The sequence below is a fragment of the Carcharhinus amblyrhynchos genome, unplaced genomic scaffold, assembly GCF_965287045.1.
Source record: "Carcharhinus amblyrhynchos unplaced genomic scaffold, sCarAmb.v2.hapA scaffold_39, whole genome shotgun sequence".
Classification (NCBI taxonomy): Eukaryota; Metazoa; Chordata; class Chondrichthyes; order Carcharhiniformes; family Carcharhinidae; genus Carcharhinus; species Carcharhinus amblyrhynchos.
Genome location: NW_027649780.1, coordinates 1,368,134 through 1,392,170, shown reverse-complemented (window position 1 = coordinate 1,392,170; position 24,037 = coordinate 1,368,134). Strand labels below are relative to the sequence as shown.

At 42.0% G+C, this 24,037-nt stretch overlaps 1 pseudogene; it reads right to left on the bottom strand.

Moving 5' to 3' along the window:
• Positions 1-1,626: 1,626 nt before the first annotated feature.
• Positions 1,627-22,312, bottom strand: LOC145363467 (Ig heavy chain C region-like; annotated as a pseudogene).
• Positions 22,313-24,037: the final 1,725 nt, after the last annotated feature.

Below are 24,037 nucleotides of genomic sequence, written 5' to 3'. Positions count from 1 at the left end.
GGGACCAGAACTGCACACAGTACTCCAAGTGCGGCCGCACTAGAGTAGTGTACAGTTGCAACATGACGCTGCGACTCCTAAATTCAATCCCCCTACCAATAAACGCCAAGACACCGTACGCCTTCTTAACAACCCTATCTACTTGATTCCCAACTTTCAGGGATCTATGTACACATACACCTAGATCCCTCTGTTCATCCACACTATTCAAAGTCCTCCCGTTAGCCCTATACTCGACACCATGGTCTAGAAAACGATACAACAGGGCACCTTGTGATGGGCAACCACTAATGGCCTTCCCAGCGACTTCCCATGAAATAATAAAATAGAAACAAAGGAGGATCGATACAAGTCCTGAATTGGAGGCATATGGAGTTCGGAGAGGAGTGATTAACTCAAGAATAGAATTTAAAAATCCTCCTTGATTGGCAATGCGTTCACAATTCCAAACAATTTCTTTCCCCTCACTTTGATTCACAGTGTGGACTTTCTACAGCAAACACTGCAATAACTTCCCACGGGGCCTCAGATGGCTGCTTCCAAACCCGAGATCTCTACCGCATAATGGACAACAGCAGCGTAGGACTATCACCACTACCAAATCGCCCGAAATATCTGTATTGGACAGCAAATTTCCATTTCCTGCATTATTTCTGGATCAATATCCTGTAATGCCTTACAGCGAAGTGCGCACGCATACACCATATGTGTACGTCAATTTGCTCGCCACGATCATCTCAAGGGAAATTATGGATGAGAAACAGATTTTGACCTTTCTAGCAGCATTAACAAATCCAAAAGGAACACAATAAACTGTTGACAGAGCATAGAAGCCGTGGACATATTTGAAAATAGAAGTAAGAATTTTCAAGTCATGTTGCTATTGGACCTGGGAGCATTAGAGGTGAACAGGCACAGGGTGGTGGGTTAATAGCGATATGCAATGAATTCGGAAGTTGGTGAAAACTTTTGGATGGTTCTGGTTGGACTCGGTAACATGAGAATGAGTCTAAGTGAGTCGAAAGATTATAATTTTGATGCTCTCAAAATTAAACTCAAGATTTGTCAGTCTCTGTCCACCTAATGCTGCATCAGATATGCAACGTCAAAAATGAGGAGCAGTGGAGCGTGTAGACAAAACGCAATGAGATACTGCTGGCTGGTATCTGCAAGCAAGTGCAATGGAAAAAGGTGTCTTTGAATTTTGTGCTCGAGAAGCAGCATCCGGTTATAGAATATGAGGGGGTTAATGTTGTGGAAAGCGAAGGCATTTCACTGAAACAGGTTGCCTTTCTAGAACTGGATTAAACCAGACAACCAGTGTTGGTGAATGAATGTGGCTCTATAGGTTGAACAGATACTCCTTCACCTTCATTCATTCCATTCTATGGGTAAAGACTTCATTGTCAAGGAATAAATCACAAGATCACTTGTCAGTAAAGTTGCCAAGACCGCTTATAAGTTAGTTTGATCAGGTGATAGAAGCCCTGAGCTTTTTTAACTGGGTAAAGGCAAAGTTATTGCACATTTGGAACCTTACAGTATAGACATAATTTATCTTTTCCTGAAAATATAAATCATCCCCTCAAATATGTCACACACATAAACCAGGAATAGGCAAGTACGAAAGTTTTCATTTTGCATTTATTGCGTCTCGTCAGGCCGATACATATAGAAAAAGGGCACTAAAGCCTCCAAGAGATCTTCGACAAAATGACAAATTGTATCAAATACTATTATGCTCATTTGAGGATCTCAGATTCTAAACACAATTATCCTTCATTGAATGACATAGTTTTATGTGTTAGCAAAGTGACAAAGCAAGTATTTGCTGCTCTAAAGCGTGATTGTGCCTTCATATGATTGGGAGATTTGCTCGTTCCAATTATCAAAAAGAAATGAACCGAAAGTGGTGACACTTTTAGAGAAAAGAACAATTGAATCGTGGCGGGCTATACACAAGATTTCAAACTGTCAGTTAGGGCAAGCGAAACATTAACTAAAGTTGGTTTACCATAGGAGTTATTTATACTTCGGATTAAATTCCTTTCAAGGGACGGGTGTCCCACTAAACAGGAATAAGTTGTGCCAGTGTTCCACTCCGCCTCTGTGAGCCTCAATCTGCTGGCAATGAAGCTGGAACCATCTCCTTTCTCGCTCACTGCTTGACCGGGGAAACCCGAATCTAAAAGCGTGTCATTGGCCAACCAAGCAATATAAATTTCAGCAGGATAAAAGCCAGTGGCCATGCACATCAAAGTTGCCATCTTCTCTGAGTCAATTTCGGCCGCTGATGGTGGCAGAACGTACACTTTAGGACTATTCATCGCACCAACTATAAAAAGAGAAAAATGCATACATTTCGTAAACCAAATCTTTATATTCCCTCATTTTCTTCTATCCAGTTACCTCTCTTAGAAATATCAGAGACTGCAAATGTGTAATGCTTCCTATCCCTCAGAGTTTTAAGGCATGTTTTCCTTGTTCATGAGCATCATTAATATTCATTATTTCGTTGTGGTTTGATGTTATTTTGAACAGATTAGAGAAATAACCTTTCAGGTACTGACACGTTTTGGGTTTGCAGCTCAGCGGATTCTCATATGGTAGTTTTTATCCATGTGGCGCCTGCTGGGTTCCAGGACTAAGTGAAGTGTATTATACGAGCATTTAATGATAGAATCAGATTTTTGTTTCCGTTTAACAACATTGATAATTGAACCAGTCTCTGAACGAGTTTTATCTACGCTTACCCTTTATTTTCCGAGTGGATCGCTTCTTCGGTGTTGGTAATTCACTTCCTTCTGCGAGGCAGACATATTCCACCCCAGTGTCCCACTCTGCTGCTGTGACTTTCAGTTTACTCATGATCGTTGTTTTACTTCCACTCCATTCAGGAGATTGGGTCTCAACTCCTTCCGTTCTCATTGTCCCATCCACTTGCCAGGAGACACTGACGTTTTCTAACACAGTGTAACGGACTTCACAAACAATTGTTGCTGTCTTTTGGACCCAAATCTCCGCAAATGAAGGGTTCAATATATTTATGGAAATGTCTTCCTCGTAGCAATCAACTAGGAAGAATGTGAAGGGTTATTTTAATGTTTCATGTTGAAATCACTGTTGGCAACAACTACTCCATGCTGACAAAAAACAAACGTGGAAAATACTTACTGCAATATGCTTTGAGATTATATTACCTTGTTGCAGCTGAGCTGATGAGTTTCTATGTGCTCCTTGCCGCATTAATTTCCTCCTTATGGCTCATTTCATACATTTCCCAATGAATACATATGTGCAATCAAATGTCCAAATAAAGTAAAAAAAAGTTCCCTGCATTTCAGCTGAGATTATACCCCTAAAAACAACTTGCCCTTCATCCGATTTTGCAGATATGTCTCATCACTTGACACGAAAGTCACTCTCGCGTAGAATTTGGCAATGTTAAAGAGGAAAACAAATGCCAGTTAAGTTCAGAGTGTTAAGCATTGCTGGGTTTTTCAAGCAAATCAAGCATATTTGTTTTCAAATGTAGAGTGGCCACATATATATTATTATGATGATATGTCTGACCCTGAGGTTCACAATATTTATGTGTCTGAAAATGGGCCGGCCTTCTGTATTACATTCCATGCCACTGGTTCATTGACACAGAGACAGCAATACTAACCAAAATGGGAAATAAGCCATTTAAATTTCGGTTAAAGACATATCTCTGGCCAGAGAATAAGAACATAGGTGTAGTTAGCACTGCTGCCTCACAGCGCCATGTAGACAGGTTCAATTCTGGCCTCAGATCACTGTCTCTCTTTAGTTGGCACATTCTTCCCGTGTCTGCGTGGGATACCTCCGGGTGCTCCGGGTTCCTCCCACAGTCAAAAGATGCGTGGGTTGGTTTCATTGGCCATGGTAAATTGACCCTGTTGCCAGGTGATTAGCAGGGTAAATGTGTAGGGTTACGGGAATAGGGCATTAGTGGGTTGGTGGTTGGTGCAGACTCAATGGGCCGAATGGCATCCTTCTGTGCTATAGGGATTCCATGAGCAGGAGAAGGCCATTCGGTATTTCAATTCTCTGCTCCCATTCAAGATGACAAGCATCCTTGTTATGGACTACATCTCCCTGCCCACAAACACAGGCCGCTTGATTGCCTGAGAGACCAACACTTAGACCTGGTAGACGACGAAACATCCACAGGCCTCTGCGCTCGGGAACTATAAAAGACTTCGAACCATTTGTCTAATTAAATATTCTTCAACTCACTTCAAACAGCCCTGTTACCTTAAATGGTGCGCCCACATTCTGGAGATCCCGACCAAGGAAAGGACTCTCTCAGTGTCGATGTAAATTTTTTTCAGGGTCAAGTATGGCGTTATAATTTGACATTCTACTGAACTATTCGCCTGAGCGCATAGTCCAAACTTACTCAATCTCTCATCATTCATACACACTCTCTTTCTATGAAACCAGCTTGTGAACTTTCATAATAACATACACATTCTAAGATGTCTGTCCTGAAATGGGAAAAGTAAAACACAGCAAAAAAGACGAAATGTTTACAAAGCCCGAGAATTGCAGTAAAATGTGGTTATATTCTCCAATCCAGTGCCATCGAAATAAAGGACGGCAGAAATTGACTGCGAGTTCAAACTGGCAATATTCCCTGGTCCCTCCAGCAGCACAACAGTGCCCGCGGGTTTCCTAATGGCGTGGTGTAACGCCAATGGGATTTCCCACTCACAGCAGTGAGATATGAGAATCCCACCACCGGCAAACAATGTGCCATCTCTCGCTGCCAGGACCACATGGTAGGAGGCCGGAAAATTGGGTTTTCCGTTCTAATTGCTTCCTCGATCTGAACGATAATTTTCTGAATTCGTGGTAATAGTGCACCTCAGTCAAAAAAGAAACCCATATTAGCTAATTATGTGACTTAATAAAAAGCTTAATTTTCTCTTGTTCTTGCCAAAATTTATTTCTCCACATTTTCTCACATTACTCACCTTCACCCAATTGTTGTTCACGCCTGTGGTAGGTAAAATGTTAGAATCCGTCATCAAAGAGGAAATAGCGAGGCATCTTGAAGGGAATTGCTTGATAGAGCAGACGCAGCACGGTTTCGTTAAGGGGAAGTCGTGTCTGACGAATTTATTGGAGTTCTATGAGGATGTGTCTAGGGCGGTGGATAGAGGAGAGCCGGTGGATGTGGTCTTTCTTGATTTTCAGAAGGCGTTTGACAAGGTACCTGACAAGAGGTTATTGCAGAAGGTAAGGGGGCATGGAGTTGGGGGTAGGGTGTTAGCGTGGATCGAGGATTGGCTGTCAAATAGGAGGCAGAGAGTGGGGGTCAAAGGGTGCTATTCGGATTGGCAGTTGGTGACTAGTGGAGTGCCCCAGGGGTCGGTGCTGGGGCCTCAGCTATTTACCATTTATATAGATGATCTGGAGGAGGGAACCAAGTGTATGGTGTCGAAATTTGCTGATGGCACCAAGATTGGTGGAACGGCAAATTGTGCGGCGAGTGTGGAGAGTCTGCAGAAGGATCTAGATAGACTGGGCGAATGGGCCAGGAGCTGGCAAATGGAATTTAATGTTGGCAAGTGCGAGGTGGTCCACTTTGGTAGGAATAATGGTAGGAAGGACTATTACTTACGTGGCGAAAAACTGCAGCAGGCGACGGTGCAGAGGGACCTCGGGGTCCCTGTGCATGAGTCGCAAAAACCCAGCCTGCAGGTGCAGCAGGTGGTCAGGAAGGTGAATGAGATGCTGGCCTTCATAGCGAGTGGGATTCAATATAAAAGTAAGGAGGTCTTGCTGCAGCTGTATAGGGCATTGGTGAGGCCGCAGCTGGAGTACTGTGTGCAGTTTTGGTCGCCGCACTGACGCAAGGATATTTTGGCCTTGGAGGGAGTGCAGAGGAGGTTTACTCGGCTGATGCCGGAGTTGAGGGGGTTGAGCTATGAGGAAAGGCTGAATAAACTAGGCTTGTACTCGTTAGAGTTTAGAAGAATGAGGGGAGATCCAATTGAGACACATAAGATGATGAATGGGATGGATAGGATCGAGGTGGAGAGACTCTTCCCGCTCAGAAAGGACAGTAGGACTACGGGGCACAGCCTCAAGATGAAGGGGGGGCGGTTTAGAACGGAGTTGAGGAGGAACTTCAGTCAAAGGGTGGTGAATCTCTGGAATTCTCTGCCCGTTGAAGTGGTGGAGGCTGCCTCGCTAAATATTTTTAAGACGCGGGTTGATTGGTTTTTGATAAGCGAGGGGATTAAGGGTTATGGGGAGAGGGCGGGAATGTGGAACTGAGCCAAGACGGATCAGCCATGATCATATTGAATGAGGGGCTCGATGGATTCTTGCTCCTATTTCTTATGTTCTTATGTTCCTATGTGCCTCATTGCAGTCCATGTGTGTTCTCAACATAGTTTACACTTCCACCTTGCTCTTTATTATATATTGAGATGTATCCCTCTCTGACTTGGAGAGATGGAGATTAAAACCCCTCCCCCACGCCCACCACAACAACTACATCCACAATAATTGTATTGCATTTGTTAGAAGCTGGTGTTGCATATTGCTTAATGGTATGTCCAAGAGTCTCACTCGATCGGAAACGAGTCCATAAAGAACTCCATAACAAAAGCTTTGATTTCACGTTTGCGATTCTTAATTTCCATCAATTCAAATTCAACCTCCAAGTATTTACATCCTTTCTGCTCATTTACTCTTCTTGTCATTTCTGCCACTCCTACAAACATTTTACCTTTGTGGATTGGTGTTTGCCTTACAATATTAATATCAATTGTTATCATCTTTCAACATGCTTCCATAAGTACATTTACATCTAAACCACAATTTTTATATCACGGCACATTCTTCCCCTTTTCTGCCACCGAGAGACATACAGCACCTCTCTGAAACTAATAAGAAAATCACATTCAAAATACGGTCCGAAGTGGTAATCTCCGAATTTACTAACATGCTGACAGTGGAACGGATTTGCTGCCCAGAATTCGGCACCCTATTCAATTTCGTTCAAAGCTGTATTGAAGAAAGTTTGAACAGGACGTCCTTGATCAAGAGCGAAGTGTTTCTGTTTGATCAGCCCTGGATCTTGTTATATTTAACAATTTTTTCAACCTTCCCGGCACTCCTCACTGATTTTCACAAATGCATCGCTAACTCTGCCTGTTCCTGAAAACATTTTTGGAACAGCAACCTTTTTTGTTATATTGGTTTTCCTTAATTGGCATCAACATAAAACATTAGTAGGGGAAAAGCCATGAAAAGTTTGGAGGTTTGACTGAAATATAACGACCCTTCGAGTTAATTTGAAATAACAGAGCACCAACGTGATGCATTTTGCAACAAAATAGCAAACAATGAAATCCCCGTGAAGGAAACGGATTGGTTTCACCAACTGGAACCTTCAGGTAATCCTCCCAGTCATTCTACTGAGATGCATTTGTTTTAACTTGGAACTATGTGAGGAAGCGTGAAACCTTTAACAGTATCATTTAAACATTGTTTTCTGTATTACATCTAACAAGGAAGGTCACTTTGCCTGTCTCTGCCAAATGCCCTTTTAAATCTGTGACTCCGCAAAAACAAGCACCCATGCCTAATTGCCTTTCAGAAGATAATAGTGAGTCCCTTTCGTGAAATGCTGCCATCAATGTGGTGTTTGTCCGTCCACAGTGCAGTTGTGTTGGGGTTTACATGATTTTGCCTGAGGGAAAATGAAGGAAAGGACCCATATATTTCCAAGTCAGGATGTATTGTGCATTGGAAATATACTGCCTCCTTTTCATTTCCCTGGGTCAAAATCCTGGATATCCCTCTCCAACACAACTGTGGGTTTACTTCAACCAGGTGGACTGCAGTCGTTCAAGAAGGCTGCTCACCCCTATCTTCTCAAGGGTATTCAGCGATGAGAAATAATGTTCGCCGACCCAACGACGCCCACAGATTCTTCTTGAATAAGTGTGAGGTGATTCATTTTGGGAGGACAATCTTGACTGCGGATTACTGGATCAACGGCAGAGTTCTGAGGAATGTGGAGGAGCAGAGAGATCTTGGGATTCATATCCGAAGGTTGCGACTCAAGTCGATAAAGCCATGAAGAAGGCTTATAGTGTGTCAACGTTCATTAACAGGGGTTTTGAGTTTTAGAGCCCTGAGGTGATGCTGCAACTGTACCGGACTTGGTGAGACGACGTTTGGAATATTGTGTGCAGTTCTGGTCACCTCACTATAAGAAGGATGTGGAAGCATTGGAGAGAGTGCAGAGGAAATTTAGCAGAGGAGATGCTGCCTGGTTTTGAGGGGAGGTCTTATGAGGAAAGGCTGAGCGAGCTGGGGCTTTTCTCTTTAGAGTGGAGAAGGATGAGAGGCGACTTAATTGAGGTTTATAAGATGTTGAGGGGAATAGGTAGAGTAGACGTGCAGAGGCTATTTCCTCAAGTGGATGTAACTGTTACTAGGGGGCATAACTATGAGATGGGAGATATAGGACGGATGTCCGAGGTATATTCTTTACTCAGAGAGTGGTTGGTTTGTGGAGTGGACTGCCTGCTGTGATAGTGGGGTCGGCCACTTTAGGAACTTTCAAGTGGTTATTGGATGGGCACATAGAACACACCAGAATTACAGGGAGTGGGATAGCTTGTTCTTGGGTTTGGACACAGCTCAGCACAAAATCGAGGGCCGAAGTGCCTGTACGGTGCTGTACTGTTCTATGTTCTATCAGTTTGAAGTCAGGATATCAACAGCCGGATTTAACACAAATGTAACACAGCCACATGAAGACTTTACTGCATCACAAGTGGAAACATGCCGGTTCCAAAATGGCCCTTTTTGTCGTAGGATGATGAAAAAATGGGTCCCTCTATATTTCCTGGATTTGATGAGACTACTGTAACTTTCAACAGCCACTGTTTTAATGTGGATAACCTGGTGAAGCACAACAGCCGAACTTGGGAGCTATTACATTGCATAAGAAGGTATTACAACCTCATGATGCTTCCCAAATGGATGTGCTCCATTTTACGAGCTTGGCAAGAATCAGTCACCTTTTCCTTCGTGTAATTGTAATACTTGTTATTGCAAGAGTGCGTGTAGGTGCCTCAGTTACTGTAGCCAAAGGACTTTCCTCAAGTGTCAACATATGCAGCAAAGACCAGTCATCACTGTACAATGAGAGCATCACATCATTTGATTGGAACTCGTACACTCGTATACTCGTATTCAGCGATACTGAATAAAGAATTGAACTATTATTTACTGCTAATGTATAAATAAATGGTGGCTAGAGACGGGATGGAGAACTGACAAGATCAATTAAATTATCAAATGCCAGAGCATAACCTGATATTCTGGGAAGTTTTATATTTCCCGGTGCTATTGTAGAGATGCCTGTGCAATTATTGCACAGAGAATGTTTGTGTTCTGAAAAAAACTCCAATCATAAATTAGAAATAAATCATGAGAGGTGACTTCTTTGATCAAAAGCACTGGGCACTTGATTAGTTTTAGGGCATGAAAACTGTATTTGATTAGACCCTGTGATATCTCTCCCACTTGTTACTGTACTTTTTAGACTAGAAATGTGCGCATTTCTTTCCATTATTTGGTTGAATGCCTTGTTTCTGACTTTCAGTTGGCTGACTCGGAGCACACAGTATTGTGCTGCGTTAAAATGGTAAGTTCAGCATGGAAGAGAGAGGTGGTAACGTTTCCTCCCTCATCGTGCGGTGCCTTCATTGTCTTAATGCACTGCTCGGCACTGTGTCAAAGCATGTTCTCATCAGCAGACAACTGCACAATTAACTAACAGGCGTTTTCATCATCATAGAATCATCATCATCATCGTAAAAACCCTACAGTGCAGAAAGAGGCCATTTGGCCCATCGAGTCTGCAACAACCACAATCCCACCCAGGCCCTACCCCCATATCCCTACATATTTTACCCGGTAATCCTTCTAACCTACGCATCTCAGGACACTAAGGGGCAATATTAGCATGGCCAATAAACCCAACACGCACATTTTTGGACATCCTTTATCTGTTCATTTCACTGGATTCTCAGGTAGCTTGCTTGGGTCTACCAATTGAGTGTCGACTATCATCTCCTTTCCGAGGAGAAGACAAATTAATTGGTGTCCAAACATTTTGGATTTGCTGGACCCTACTTGAATCTGCTCGTTATTGTACTCTCTTTTGGATATTGTGGCCGGATTAAGTGAAAAGTCTTATTTTTGAAACAAAAACATTCCAACAAACTGTGCTTACCTTTCGGGCTGTTGATCGTCTTCTTTCCGGTGAATTTTGTAGCTGGATGTGAAACGGTACAGGTGTATCTTGCTCCTGTCTTCCATTCCCCTGCCGGCAAAATGAGGAGGCTGCTTGCGCTGAAGGTCTGGTCCTGTTCCAGAGCAGTGGGGAAGCGAGTGATGTTCGAGCTCAAAACAGCTCCGTTCTTCTCCCAGGAAATGGATATTTTGTCCGGGTAGAATCCTCTTATCAAACAAGTGAGAGTCGCGACGCTGGAACTTTGAAGCTCCTCTGCTGATGGAGGCAGGAGTTGGAGATTGGGCTTCGATGGCTCGACTGCAACAGAATAACAACCAGTGATTTCCATCCCTCCATTGTCATTCAGAAAAGAACGGTTGTGTTTGCTCATCGTGCTATAACTCACCTTTCGACTTTTGTGTTCGTTTTGAGACTGGAGTCGATGATTCGCTCTGTTGTGCTGAACAGGTGTATTCAGCCCCACGATCCCACTCCTCCACACTGCTGGTCAAGCGGCTGATGGTCAGATACTGGTTTCTTTGTTGAGGTCTTTCAATTTGAACACCTTCAGTCCTTTTCTTACCATCCACTGTCCAAGAGATCCCAACCACACTGGGAACTGTGGATACCACTTCACAAATGAGTGTGACAGTTTTCTTTATCCAAATTTCTTCAAGTGAGGGGTCACTGAGAAATACTATGATTTCTGTCAATGGAAAATAACATAAACCCTAAATCAATGGCAGGCATTAATGGTAACGATTTCGTTTATACCGAGAATTTTAATGTCAATGAGAACCGTTAGCGTGGCAATTTTTGCCTTTGCTGGGTTTTCTTAAATGTGAATTATAACTTTGCAGTTTGGCAAGATGCTGATCTGAAACACAATACTGAACGGTGCATTTAGACTGTGCAACTGGCTGAGGAGTACTGGCATATACAGTAAGGCGTAAAGAACTGCAACAGAAAGTGCCATGTGCAGCCAAATTCAGAAGCATAGATTGAGAAAGAAACAATAAAGTAGGGAGCAGGAGAAAGCGAGATGGAGAGGGTGGAAGCTGCAAGAGGAGGGAGTCAGAGAAATACGTGGAGAAGATATGAGATTGGAAGTTCAGCCCTTGGATGCCGAGTTCTCAAACGGTTTGTTTCTGCTTGAGACAATGTGCGAGAAATCAAGTGGTAGCGAGAGATACACAGAGAGGAAAGAAAACGAGTTACTGTGTGTGTGTGTGTGTGTGTGTGTGTGTGTGTGTGTGTGTGTGTGTGTGTGTGTGTGTGTGTGCACGTGTGTGTGAGAGAGAGATAGAGAGGTAGGGGGTCAGAATTGGAAAAAAATAGCTCGAGGAAGAAATGGCGGTCAATGTTTCTGTTCTATTCCACCGAGATTGATTTGGTGACCTGTCGCTATATTTTCGCAATATTGTTAATACATTATACTCAATACATTATTTACCCAAAGTATAACATTTATGAGAAGGCGTCTGAAAATTGTCTGTTGCAACATTTTCCCAATTGTAATCAACATCGGGTACTTCACGCACCGTAGTTGAAAAGGAGAAAGATAGACAGCAAAATGAGGACATTCAGCCTTTCAAAGCGTCACGATCTCTTCTGAAAAGCATTATTAAGCAGCTTGGCCATTACAGCTGAATGAATTCCAACCAATTTTACTGCAGTGTTTAAGTGCAACTTTTACTCTAACTGACCACACTCACAGGATGTCCACTGGGCAGATAAGTGGCAGATGGAATGTAAGCATGAAAAGTGTGACGTGATACACGTTGAATGGAGTCAGTTGACAAACAAGTATTTGTTGAACTCGGAAATTATGTCGAAAAAAAATCCTTGACGTATATGTCCGTAAAACCCTGAAGACCGAAGGGCATGATAGCAAGGTGGTGAAAAAAGTATTTCGACACTTGTCTTTCTCCATCGAGTTATAGATTACAAAATCAGGGAAATCATGTTATAGTTGTATCGACCTTTGGTGAGGCCATAGCTAGTGCAGTGCGCGCAGTTCTGGTGGCCAGATTGTAGGAAGAATGTGATTGAACTGAAGGGGTGCAGAGGAGATTCACTGGGATGCTGCCTGGCGTGCAGCATTTAATTACGAAGAGAGGATGGATAGGCTTAGGTAGATTTCTTTGGAGCAGAGAGAAATGAGGGCTGTCCCGATCGTGGCATACAAGATTATGAGGGGCATGGGCAGAGTAGACAAGGAAAGTTGTGCCCTTTGTTAAAGGATCAGTGAGGAGGGGTTAGAAATTCAAGCTGAAGGGTAGGCATTTTAGGTGATTTGAGGAAAGTCGATTTACTCCCAGGCTGTGGTGACGGTCTGGCCTGCACTTCCTAAGAGGATGGTAGAGGTAGTTTGTCTCACATCCTTTTAAAACATGTCTACATGTGCACTTGTCACGTCGTCACATTCAAAGCTATGGGGTCAACTGCTGATGAATGGGATTAAGCGAGACTTCATGCTTCTTTGGTGCCTTTGCAGATTCTAGAAGCCGAAGGGCCTATTCTGCAATGAATGTGCTATGAATAAATGATTCAATTGGCCTGCTCCAGGATCTCCAACAACAAAGTATGTGACATTCTGTGAATCTGAAATTGAAAAAAAAACAGAAATTGCTAAAGATGAGTCAAACAGATTCCAAAGTCCTACTGCTTCTCTTGCCAAACATACTGCTGAGTTTTCATAAAATGTTCTGGATTTTCTTTCCAGGATTTTTCATGTTTATTGAATAATTTATATGACAGCTTCCCAATGTATTGAATCCTGAAATTAAAATAAGATTGTATGACATCTGGAAGTTTGTGAGTTGGTTCCATTTCCTCACCTGAAGTTGATCTAATTTCTTTCCGTTTGTTGCTGTTGGTAGCAGAATGGGTCACTTGGCAGCTGTACGTGGAACCGCTGTTCCATTCCTGAAGCGGCAACTTAAGGATGCTGCTGGATCGGAATTTTCCATCTGCTGTTGCACATGGGGATGTCGTGGTGAAGCCAGACTGTAGGGCGTTTCCATTCTTCTCCCAGCTCACTCCAATGCCTTTTGGTTTGTATTCACTGATCAAACAAATCAGCTGCACAAACCCCTCATCAGTTTCAGAGGAGAGACTGATGACTGGGGGAGTCGCTCCTAAAATTACAAATCAAGTCTTAGTCCCTTATTTGAATAAAATTAAATCTTTTTCAACATGGTTAACCAAAATTTATTCCTGAGCCAACATCAAAATCGAAATGAAATAATTCTGGCAGAATCACATTGCTGTATGTGAGAGCCCGTTAACGGCATCATCTGTCTGAATGAATCAGTGCCTATATTCGAAAGATATTTCATGGTCAGTATAACATTTATGAGGATGTGAAAAGTGGGTTAAAGTATTTTATTTTTTCTTGGTTTGCCGAGTTAATCCATTGTCGTGTATTACTTTCCATTTATATCATTAGCCTAACAAACCTGACAACACTTGAATTGTTTTCAAAAATATAGGACAGATATTTTTTGTTTAAGATGATATGATTGACTCTCAGCACTGAGTTGTGGGAGCTGATATCGTTGGCACATCGCAGATTGTATTCCCCTGACTCATTCCTATTCAACAGTACAGTTGCCTGGAATTTCCTGCCTTTGCATCATTGTGGGACATAACCGAGGCGCATCTTACAGAGCGAAAATTAATGCTCTCATCAGGAAATTGCGTTTTGCCTCAACACCTTAAGAAAAACTCTATGCTGCAGATAGCAGTGGACCTTCATTTTGAGAGCACAAATTGAGTTCACAGAAATTTCCAAGCTGTTTAATGTCTTTTTCATATTTATGGCCAATGCTAGCAAGTACAGATTCAACTCAGAATTCGTTGAGCAGCGCATTGGCAATCTGAATTTGAGATTTATTTTAAGACTGATCTCAATTTTCTCTGGCAAATTGCAACGGGGCATTGAGCGTTTCACAAGGTGTTGGATAACATGTTCAATTTTATTTAAAAAGAAATAGCCGTAACAGGTATGAAACTCCCTGGAAGGTTCCTGTGTACATTTATCTACTGGTGAATAGCTGTGAGGGAGCAGATAGGGAGCTGGTTCCCGTACTGTCAAGCTATGTTTTGAGAATCTCTTGATAACTTGACAATCTGGTTAGTAATAGAGTCAACATTAGGGCAGTCAGCTCCACATCTACCACTAGCCACCAATTATGAGCAGAATATTCGGGTATGGACATTGTGGTAAAGAAATTGAGATGACAATGAACATATAAATTTGCTCGCCATTAATTAAATTGATGACCAAATGTTTTTCCATTCAATGTGTCAAACATTTCATTCTTTTTGACTTGGTGCAAAGTTGTCTAAAATTAAATGTACATTGAATTCATTTTTTCCTTCCATATATGTTTTTATTTATAATATAAATGTGCGCCTCGGTGACATCATCTGACACTGAAACGAGACTACGCACCTGTGCACTGTTGTATACTGACAACCTACACCGCCACAAATAGCAATTGCTCAAATGTCACTGAATTAAGCAATTGTTAGTCCAACCGCCAATTCTAAATCATCACTCTTCATTCTCCTTTCCGTGAATTTAAAGCCACCAAAACCACTATTGACCGGTTTTTAACCATGCTAAGTATCTTTCTCGTGATATGGAGATGTTGGACTGGGGTAAACACAGTAAGAAGTCTCAACAACACCAGTCTAACGAGTTTATTTGGTAACAAAAGCCATTCGCTGCTGCAGCGCTGCCCCTTCGTCAGGTAAGTGGAAGTTCTGTTCACAAACAGGGCATACAAAGACATAAGCTCAATTTACAAACTAATAGTTGGAATGACGTCTTTGCAGGTAATCAGGTCTTAAAGGTACAGGCAATGTCAATCGCGAGAGGGTTCAGTCCAGGTTAAAGAGGTGTGAAGTGTCTCCAGCCGTGGCAGTTAGTGAGATTTTGCAAGCCCAGGCAGTTCATGGGGGTACGTTGTCTACCTGAAGCGCTGCAGGAAAGAACGTCCTGAGGCATGGTAACTTGGGGAGACCGTGCAGATGCTGCAACAGATGAATGAAGATCACTCGACAATCACCAGGCCAGAGTGTCCTCTTCTTGTTGGAGAACACTTCAGCGGTCACGGGCATTCGGCCTCTGATTTTCGGGTAAGCGTTCTCCAAGGTGGCCTTCATGACACACCACAGTGCACAGTCGCTGAGCAGAAACTGATAGCCAAGTTCTGGACACATGAGGACGGCCTCAAGCGGGGTCTTGGGTATATAGCAAACTTTCTGTAACCCCCATTGAGATTGTGTCTTTATATGCCCTGTTTGTGAACAGAACTCCCACTTACCTGACCAAGGGGCAGTACTCCGAAAGCTAGTGGCTTTTGTTACCAAATAAATCTGTTGGACTTTAATCTGGTGTTGTGAGACTTCTTAAAGTATCTTTGTCCCTTGAGTTTGATGCTTGATGACCTACACCATGCCCAGGTCAATCAACACTCTTATCATAAAATTCTCTGCAAATCTTTCCATGACATCCTTCTCCTAGATCACAGAATACAACTGGATGTTCCACAACGTGCAAAGCACCTGTGCAAGCTTATTTGCTTCCGATTTCAATTGCTCCAACATTGGTCGCCTTCCAATCATGTTCTGTATTTCTCCCCGAAGACTCACTGCCCTTCCAGCTGGCCTCTATCCTTTATATATTCATTAAATAAAGTAAAATATAAGCAAACAAATCCATCCATCTAATCAAAGTTTTGCCAATTGGCATCTTCAGTGTCTCTTGTTAGACTTCAGTGTTTGACGACCCCATGAACTGCTTTGGAGTTGCATTTTTCTGCTAAAACTTCGACACTACGACTGTTCTTAACACTGCCAAAATCTTTAATAATAATTAAGCGAGTTGCTTTCTTAAAGAAGGAATCCTACCTGTGTAAGTTAGATGTTATGAAACAGAGATGCGTTGAGTGTTAAGTAAGTGACTGATAGAATAATCACAATGCCAACACAGAAGGATTAAGATTAAAATTATTCTGATGGCATCATTGCTTCTTGCAGGGCATTCATCACACACACAACCTTCTGGTTAATACATCTATTTATCTCCACAAAATGATTTTACAATAGTGCGTTTTCTTTACCGACCAATACAAATATTGTTTCTGTCCAATTAGGGAATGAGAACTCCTCTTGATTATTAAGGATGTAAAATTTTATTCTGATTAACTGAAGCTAATATGTCAAAGAGCTGAATTCACTCTCTACCACATTGCTTGAGGCATAGACTGTCCGCAACATTGTCTCTGCACATTTGACTCGCCAAAAAGACCATAAGTCATAGGAACAGAATTAGGCCATTCGGCGCATCGAGTCTGCTCTGCCATTCAAACATGGCTGATGTTTTTCTCATCCTCATTCTCATGCCTTTTCCCCATAAGCCCTGATCCCCTTTTTAATCAAGAACATATCGATCTCTGTCTTAAAGACACTCAATGACTTGGCCTCCACAGCCCTCTCTGACAGAGTTCCACCGATTCACCACTCTCTGGCTGAAGAAGTTCCTCCTCATCTCGGTTTTAAAAGATCGTTCCTTTCGTCTGAGATTGTGCCATCTGGTTCTAGTTTTTCCTATTCTGGCACATCCTCTCCACGCCCACTCTATCCAGACCTGGCAGTATCCGGTAAGGTGCAATAGCATCCGCCATCAACCACTCCCACTCCCATCCCGCGCACCACCACCACAACTCAGTCGTCTAAACTCCAACGGGTACAGACCCAGAGTCCTCAACCGTTCGTCATACGACAAACTCTTCATTCCAGGGATCATCGCTGTGAACCTCCTCTGGACCCTTTCCAAGGCCATCACATCCTTCCTTAGGTACGGAGCTCAAAACTGCTCACAATGCTCCAAATGGGGCCTGCCCAGAGCTGTGGACAGCCTCTGAAGTACATCTTGCTTTTGTATTCGAGCCCTCTCGACATGAAAGCTAACACTGCATTTGCCTTCCTAACTGTCGACTGAACCTTCATGTTAACCTTAAGAGAATGTCGAACAAGGTCTCCCAAGTCCCTTTGTGCTTCTGATTTCCGAACCGTTTCTCCATTCAGATAATAGTCTATGCCTGCATTCCTGCTTCTGAAGTGCAGAACCTCACACTTTTCCAGATTGTATTCTATCTGCTACTTCTTTATCCATTCTCCTAGCCTGTCCAACTCCTTCTGCAGCCCTGCCCCTGCTTCGTCAATGCTGCCTGTCCCTCTATTTATCTTTGTATCATCTGCCAACTTAGCAACAGTCCCTTCACTTCCTTCTTCCAAGTCGTTGATGCATATTCTGAAACGTTGTTGTCCTAGCACCACCCCTGAGTCACCAGCTGCCATTCTGAAAAACAGCCCTTCATTCCCAATCTCTGTCTTCACATTCAGCCAATCCTTTAGCCAAGCCAGTATCTTACCCTGAACACCATGAACTCTTAAATTATTTCACATTCTCCTATGTGGCACCTTATCAAAGGCCTTCTGGAAATCTAAATATATCACGTCCACTGGTCCTCCTTTTTCCAACTTCCTTGTTAACTCCTCAAAGAAATCTAAAGGATTTTTCAGAGATGACTTCTCCTTGCCTGAATTTCAACTTGATATGCTCGACGTCCCCAAGACCATCCATTCCTTTCACTAAATCATCTCATGCGTCCTTTCCTGCATAAGGTCATATACAACTGAAGATATACTGCACGGCATTGCTATCTGTAGATTCCATAATAAAAATATTCCCATACCCACCCCGGCAAAACCTTGCTAATTACAACTGTTCTGCTATTTGCGGCCATTGAAGAGGCATCGTAAAATAAACAGCAGCAAAAATCGTCCAATCATTTCATAGTAGAGAACCAAATTAGGCAAATTTGTGATTCGGCCTGTGCATAGGGTCTTATTGAAATCCACATATTGAGTCTGACTGCCTCATTTTCAAATAAAACTTGTCTGCATTCTGCCTGGACATTCTTGTAAAATTTATCTTTAGAAATTAATTCAGCATCCACTTCCATCAGGCCTCCTGGCAGTTCATTTCTTATCGGAACAAATCAAGACATCAAGCAATTCTTCAACCCGCATATGATGCATTTATCTACATCCAGTCAAAGACTTCTCCTTAATTACTCGGCCAAAGCCGTCTTTGTTAACATCCCTGCTACACCGTGGCTAACATGCCCTGCTATAACCAGAACAATTAAAATTAATCTTAACTAATATGCCGTAGCACACATACTATTTTAGCATTTTGTTACACACTGCTGCAGCAGCAAAACTACATTTCTCGCCACGCAGCTTTCCTTGATGTTTCGAACGACTGGTCCACCGCTGCAATAAAACAATACACATGACTTATGTTTCGAATCCAACCTGCACCTCACCGTTTGCTTTGAAAGTTCAATGGTAAAATATTCGTCTGTGCTGATGGCGCAAAACGGGTGTATTAGTACTGGCCACCTGTCATACAAACATTCATTAAAATCAATGGAAGGTAACGTGCCGAACCCATGCCCAAGTTTTGCACTGCCACGCGAGGCCAGATTTCCCGACCTCAGACTCCAAATCAACAAATTGCTTCTTCGAATAAAGTAAGGAAACAGACAACATAACATCTGAAGTGCAAGAAAACACTATTCACAACGAGACTTAGTATAAAAGGACAAAGAGAAAGCTTTTGAATATTTTGTTCAATTTCAGTTTCTCCTTTTTAGTTCAATCAGTTAGTTTTACACACAGACAGCCCTTATTAGCTGAAGGAGACAAGTTTCGATGTAAACATGGTTCTCGCAGAATTACACAACGCATGGTTAAATCTGTCTCATTTGCTGTGCCACACCAGCAGATGGCGAATCGAGAGTCAGATTTCCTCAATGATTGATCTACTGTCCATCTGCTTTCCACTGGTATTCACAAAACTGAAACTCAACTGGTCTGCTGTCGCTTACTCTTGGTCTGAAATTAAATCCACAATCCAGGTCAATGGGAGATATGGGAGGAGCTGGGGATGTTGAGATGGCGGGGGTGGGGGGCGAGGGGTGGAATAAACTTGTCAGGTAGGTTGCTGAATAACTAGAGCATTCCTGGCGCCACTGGAATAGAATAACACCATGATCAGTCAGTCCCTTACTCGATCAGTTGCTTTTTACCTTTGAGCAAATTCTGAAATGTACAGAAATTATTGGCCAACATATTTTCAGGGCTCGATCAGACGTTAACGTTACTTTCCATGCCATGGTTAACGAAAAGTGTTTCATGGGTCATATAAAACTGTAACCAGCATTTTATGAAACAATACATTACATGTACTTCGTGATTGTAGAGCTCAGTCCTCACCACAATATTGCATAGATTTGTTTTGGGTTAGAAATAATACCTATTCATTTTACAAGTTACCAGGTCGGTCAGGATGAAAATTGGATGATTGTTTCCGTTTTAACTCTAAAAACCAGCATCACCTTCCCAATCAAGTCTTTAAAGTGTTTGTTGACAGCTAAGTTACTGTTAGAAATCTAATATTTTCAGTCACTGTGTTCTAAATAGTTCTAAATGCCAGTCAAATCAAATGAGACAGTTTATGAAGTCAGGGTCCGAAAAAGAGCTATGAATGTTACTTCACTTCTTCAGGCAATATTAATGAAAACATTAGTTCTTCTTAAACTTTGCGCACAAAAAACAATCTTATTGAAGTAGCAAGAAATGTCACTTACCAGGATTCACAGTCAGCACGGTGCCAGCCCCTTCATACCAGTTACACACAGTCAGTGAGCATCCATTCCGGCCATGTTATAAACTGCCAGTGAAGCAAAATCCGCTATTCAATGCCCTGAAGCAACATCGTTACAAAGATCTTTCGTATATGTTGCATTTATCAACGCATCTATATTCTTGATCGGTCTCCAACCGTGGAGAAATTTTCCATGTGCTACATATACACTTGTAATTCCTTAAAAGAAAGACAGTCCAGTGATTCAATATAAAGGACCAGAATGGGGCATTCCAAAAGTGAAATTCCATCGGGAACGGATTTCCAACGCTGTGCAGTTAGAGGTGTAAGAAACAGTACTATACAGCCTGGTTCAACAGTCGGAAAGGAAATAACTGTAGTGGAGGTTTTTGTTGTGGCCCGCATCATCGTGTCCCCATAGTTGCACATCACTTCACTCCAGCACAATAAATCCATTATTCAAACTTCACAGAAAATGCTTCAATCATTCCAAAATATCGGTTGGAATTTGTGCAAATTGTTCCCTTCATATTGGAATCCGAGCAGCTGTCTCTCGCTCCTGGGGACTTGTCCAAGTCATGGAGAAACCTCCGTGCTATGTTATGAATGCGATTCAATTATTTATAAACATAATTGTCAAAATAAACAGAGAAAATGTTGCAATGCATCAATTGGTGTTTGAGGAGGACAGCAGTTATTTAACCATGAGCTACCGTAGCCACTCAGAAAGTAAAATCTGTTTGTTTTGTCTTCAGGAGTAGAGGACTAGTGTTTGTATTAAGAGAACCTATGATTCATTAATGTGGGTCACACACCCACACAGCCGCAGAGATCAGTGCAAAAACTTGTCATGTATAGTCATCCAAGCCTCTCAGTTCGAGACGTCTACTCCGATTTGAATTCACATCACACTGTCCTTTTTTCATTCTTTTCATTCCACTACATATGTTATCCTTCCAAAATATTCATTAATGACTTCTCGCAAAACCAGCTGAGGAACAGTTAACTTGTTCCAGTGTTAAAGAAAACAAATCTGAAGATAGTTTGTGTGTGACAGGAACCGTCTTCTCGACTGCTGTGGTAGCTCGCACACTGTGGTCTAGTCCCGTTCAAAAACAGCTTCTCTGTTTATCTGGGTGTTAAATACAGTTGATGGGCATTCAAATTTCAAATGCTGGGATTTATCATCCTACAACTGTCACCAGATGTTTAGAAATGTCCCCATTTCAGAATAGTATCCACAAATAAAATACAGTTTCAGCCTGAATAGCGTACAATATTGTCCTGTCTTTACTCGGAGATCGGAAGATACTTTTGCAGAACCGGAAGTTCAATCTTATTGTTGTGAGCCATCCTGAGCTTTGCAGAACATCACAATGTCCCTTTTCTCATTGTTTTCTTTCGACTAAACGTGCTAGACCTCCAGATTATTCATTAATAACTTCCTGCAAGACCAGTTGAGAAACAGTTAAAATGTTCTGCAGTTCAAGAAAACAAATCTGACGATAGTTTGTGTATGACGGGAACTGCTTTCTCGATTGCTGTGGTTGTAATCACACAGTGTTCTAGCCCCGTTGAAAAACAGCTTCTCTGTTTGTCTGTGTTTTGAATGCATTTGCTGCGCATCCACATTTCAAATTTTGGGGTTTATGACCCTGGAACTGTCATCAGATATTTACAAACGTCCCCGTTTCAGAATAGTTTCCATAGCTAAAATGCAGTTTCAGCCAGAAGAGCGAACAAAATTGTCTTATCTTCATTGGAGATCAGAAGATATTTTTGTATGACTGAAAGTTCAATATTGTTGCTGTGCGTAGGCTATACAGTAAAATGTGGCGCTGTCTTCAACTGTTAAGTCCTTGATTTGCAGAGAAAACGACGTGCTTCCCTTGTTGTCTCTTTCAACATATCGGCCGCCAATGGTAATGCGTTCCCGATCTGTTGAACCAGGATTTTTCCGAAACCAACTTGTTCCAGACAAGCGACAGCTCGTATCCCTTAGGACGCAGTTGATTGTCAGAGATTCGCCTGTTTCTTTAGTTGCCGTCCGTGGTGTTTGATCGATACGTACACTGAAGGCATCTAGTTGGAGAAAAGATACGAAATGAATTATTTGGCTGAAACAATACAAGAACTTGAAGGCAAAGAATTTTCCACAATGTATGCGCAACCACCCAATTTTATCCAGTTAACACACTTTTTTCTTCTGAAAGAAACTTACTTGATAACCACGTGAAAAGGAGCGCAGCCCAGAAAATATGCATTGTTTCTTCACAAGCACTGAAAACCTCAGCAGGGCGATCACTCGACCTCAACACTGAGTGCTCTGTGTAACGGTGGGCAGCTGAACACCGACTTTATAAACCTGAAGAGACAGGGTGAATTTGCATAGGGCGGAGTGATCGAAGATGATCAATCTGCATTGCTCAGTCTGTGCCAGAGCTTACAATATGACTATAATATCCATAGTCACGCAATTGGAATTTGTATCCAATGAATTTGGACAATCCGTTGGATTAATAGGGAATACTGCCAACATGTTGAGTTTGTTTCCATTTTTTCTTTCCTTTTTTATTTTAAACCAATATTATTCACTGAGCTGTGGCAGTTACTTGCAGGAAAAGCAGACCTCATGAATGTGAAAGTGGTCGTGATTCGCCTGTTTAAACGTGTACAGTTCAACTGATGCAGGTGCACATAAACTGCTGCGAGGAAGGGAGTTCTTATTGATTCGATTAATAATATTATGTGTATTCAATCACTGTGAGAGAGCAGTGACATGGTTCCAAGTCAGGGTGTTGTGTGGCTTGGAGGAAAACGTTCAAGTCGCATTTTTCCGATCCGTTTGCTGTTCTTGTTTTTCCCTTCAAAATAATTGCAGTTTCGAGTTTGGATTGTCCTTTCGAAGATGTCTCTGCAAATTCCTCAACACTGTTCAACAACCTGGCCACACATTAAAGTAAGATCAGTAAAGCCCAAATGTCATCTTTGAAATAAAAAGATGACATGCAAACAATATGAATGAAGTAGCAATTCTTTAACTGCATTATTGGAAGTAAACCGTTGCTCATTTTTGCTGTGATAGCTTGACTTTCAGTTATACATTGCTCGCGAATTGTACAAACACTTTTGATAGGTTTGCACTGCTGAATCGGCAAAGATATTAGCCAAAATATAATTACTAAGATTTTCCAAATTGCTTCATGTTCTGTCTGCTTTACTGGCTATCTTTGCATGTATTGCCTCTTTGACAGTGAAGATGCTTTTCGAAAGGGCAAACAGAGGCCTGAGTTCGATTGCAAATGTGTAAATAAAATATTCCACAGAAATCTGTTCTTGGCCATGGTCGTCTACTCAATATATCCATTTTTTTTAATCATCCCTGCACCAAAAATCCTTTATCTACCGTCAGACCGTGTCCTTTACCATGAAGCAAGCTTACATTAAAAATGTCTCTTTGCAACTCTGATGATAAATTAAATCACTAAGGAGTTTTCCACTTCATATTTGCAATATCACTGAGACCCCTTATTTGCAAACCTAAAGCAGCTCGATTCACCTATATCTCAGCTCGCCTTGTATGGACCCCTCATCTTTGCCTCCCTGACCTCTATATTTGATCATTTCAACGTGTTCCGATCTCCCACACAATCGCCACAGTAAATTTAAGGTGATGTCAGCATCTAATGTCCATATCATAACACGCATTAGGTCCCATTTTCCTACAACACCTGTAATTTCAATACTGTCATCCTTGTTTACAAAACCCTTTCATGCTTCAGATTTTTGTATCACTGTAATCTCCGCCAAACGTTCATCGACGATGTGCATGCCTCTAATTGTAGTCTCCAGTACACTCCCAGTTTTAATTGCTCCACCATCTGTGGGATACAAACTGTTTACTTGTCTGCCGCACGACTTTGCTTTCCCATTTAATGCAATTATAAGTTCCCTCTTTGTCAGGACTTGCATAAATTGACCTAATATTT